Source organism: Colobus angolensis, unplaced genomic scaffold (genome assembly GCF_000951035.1).
Source record: "Colobus angolensis palliatus isolate OR3802 unplaced genomic scaffold, Cang.pa_1.0 Scaffold3, whole genome shotgun sequence".
NCBI classification, from domain to species: Eukaryota; Metazoa; Chordata; class Mammalia; order Primates; family Cercopithecidae; genus Colobus; species Colobus angolensis.
In genome coordinates this window covers 21192981-21194776 of record NW_012116265.1, presented here as the reverse complement: position 1 = coordinate 21194776, position 1796 = coordinate 21192981, and the positions used below count along the sequence as shown (strand labels likewise).

Sequence of the window (1796 nt, the reverse complement as noted above, 5' to 3'; positions counted from 1 at the left end):
CAAAAAAAAAAAAAAATGCAAAAAATTAGCCAGGCGTGATGGCATGCGCTTGTGATCCCAGCTACTCAGGAGGCTGAGGCAGGAGAATCGCTTGAACCGGGGAGGTGGAGGTTGCAGTAAGCCCAGATTGTGCCACTGCGCTCCAGCCTGGGTGACAGAGTGAGTCTCTGTAACAAAAAAAAAAAAGGCCCTGGTGTGATTCCATCCTGCGCGGCTGTTCTCCGGAGCAGTGTTCGTTTATCTCCGTCCGCCTTCTCTCCCACCTAAGTGCGTGCCGCCACCTGATGGAACATTCAATGGACATGGACATGAGCCCCCTGAGGTCCCAGAACGATCTTTTCAGTTGTGAACTAAAGGCCGACAAACATTATCACTTTAAGGTGGATAATGACGAAAATGAGCACCAGTTATCTTTAAGAACGGTCAGTTTAAGGGCTGGTGCAAAGGATGAATTGCACATTGTTGAAGCAGAGGCAATGAATTACGCAGGCAGTCCAATTAAAGTAACACTGGCAACTTTGAAAATGTCCGTACAGCCAACAGTTTCCCTTGGGGGCTTTGAAATAACACCACCAGTGGTCTTAAGGTTAAAGTGTGGTTCCAGGCCAGTGCATATTAGTGGACAGCACTTAGTAGCTGTGGAGGAAGATGCAGAGTCAGAAGATGAAGAGGAGGAGGACGTGAAACTCTTAAGTATATCTGGAAAGCGGTCTGCCCCTGGAGGTGGTAGCAAGGTTCCATACAAAAAAGTAAAACTTGCTGCTGATGAAGAAGATGATTATGATGATGATAATGACGAAGATGATGATGATGATTTTGATGATGAGGAAACTGAAGAAAAAGCACCAGTGAAGAAATCTATACGAGATACTCCAGCCAAAAATGCACAAAAGTCAAATCAGAATGGAAAAGACTCAAAACCACCATCAACACCAAGATCAAAAGGACAAGAATCCTTCAAAAAACAGGAAAAAACTCCTAAAACACCAAAAGGACCTAGTTCTGTAGAAGACATTAAAGCAAAAATGCAAGCAAGTATAGAAAAAGGTGGTTCTCTTCCCAAAGTGGAAGCCAAGTTCATCAATTATGTGAAGAATTGCTTCCGGATGACTGACCAAGAGGCTATTCAAGATCTCTGGCAGTGGAGGAAGTCTCTTCAAGAAAATAGTTTAAACAATTTGTTAAAAATTTTCAGTCCTATTTCATTTCTGTAACAGTTGATATCTGGCTGTCCTTTTTATAATGCAGAGTAAGACCTTTCCCTACCGTGTTTGATAAATGTTGTCCAGGTTCCATTGCCAAGAATGTGTTGTCCAAAATGCCTGTTTAGTTTTTAAAGATGGAACTCCACCCTTTGCTTGGTTTTAAGTATGTATGGAATGTTATGATAGGACATAGTAGTATCGGTGGTCAGACATGGAAATGGTGGGGAGACAAAAATATACATGTGAAATAAAACTCAGTATTTTAATAAAGTAAAAAAAGAAAGAAAGAAAGAAATCTATATGGCTGGGCAGGTGGCTCACACCTGTAATCCCAGCACTTTGGGAGGCCTAGGCGAGTAGATTGCTTGAGGCCAGGAGTTCAAGACCAGAATGGGCACCATGGCAAAACCCCATCTCTACTAACAATACAAAAAACTAGCTGGGCATGGTGGCACATGCCTGTAGTCTCAGCTACTCAGGAGGCTGAGGTGGAAGGATGGCTTTGAGCCAGGGAGGCAGAGGTGGCAGCGAGCTGAGATCACACCACTGCACTCCAGCCTAGGCAACAGTGTGAGACCCCTTCTCAAAAGA

The 1796-nt window shown here is 43.7% G+C and overlaps 1 protein-coding gene and 1 pseudogene across 2 annotated transcripts in view; one reads left to right on the top strand and one right to left on the bottom strand.

Annotated features, from left to right (window-relative positions):
* ZFYVE1 (zinc finger, FYVE domain containing 1) overlaps positions 1–1796 on the bottom strand; it is a 61899-nt gene that overhangs the window by 41743 nt on the left and 18360 nt on the right. The window lies entirely within an intron of this gene.
* Positions 193–1484, top strand: LOC105517192 (annotated as a pseudogene). The gene has a single exon (XR_001002632.1). The product of XR_001002632.1 is annotated as a nucleophosmin pseudogene (transcript).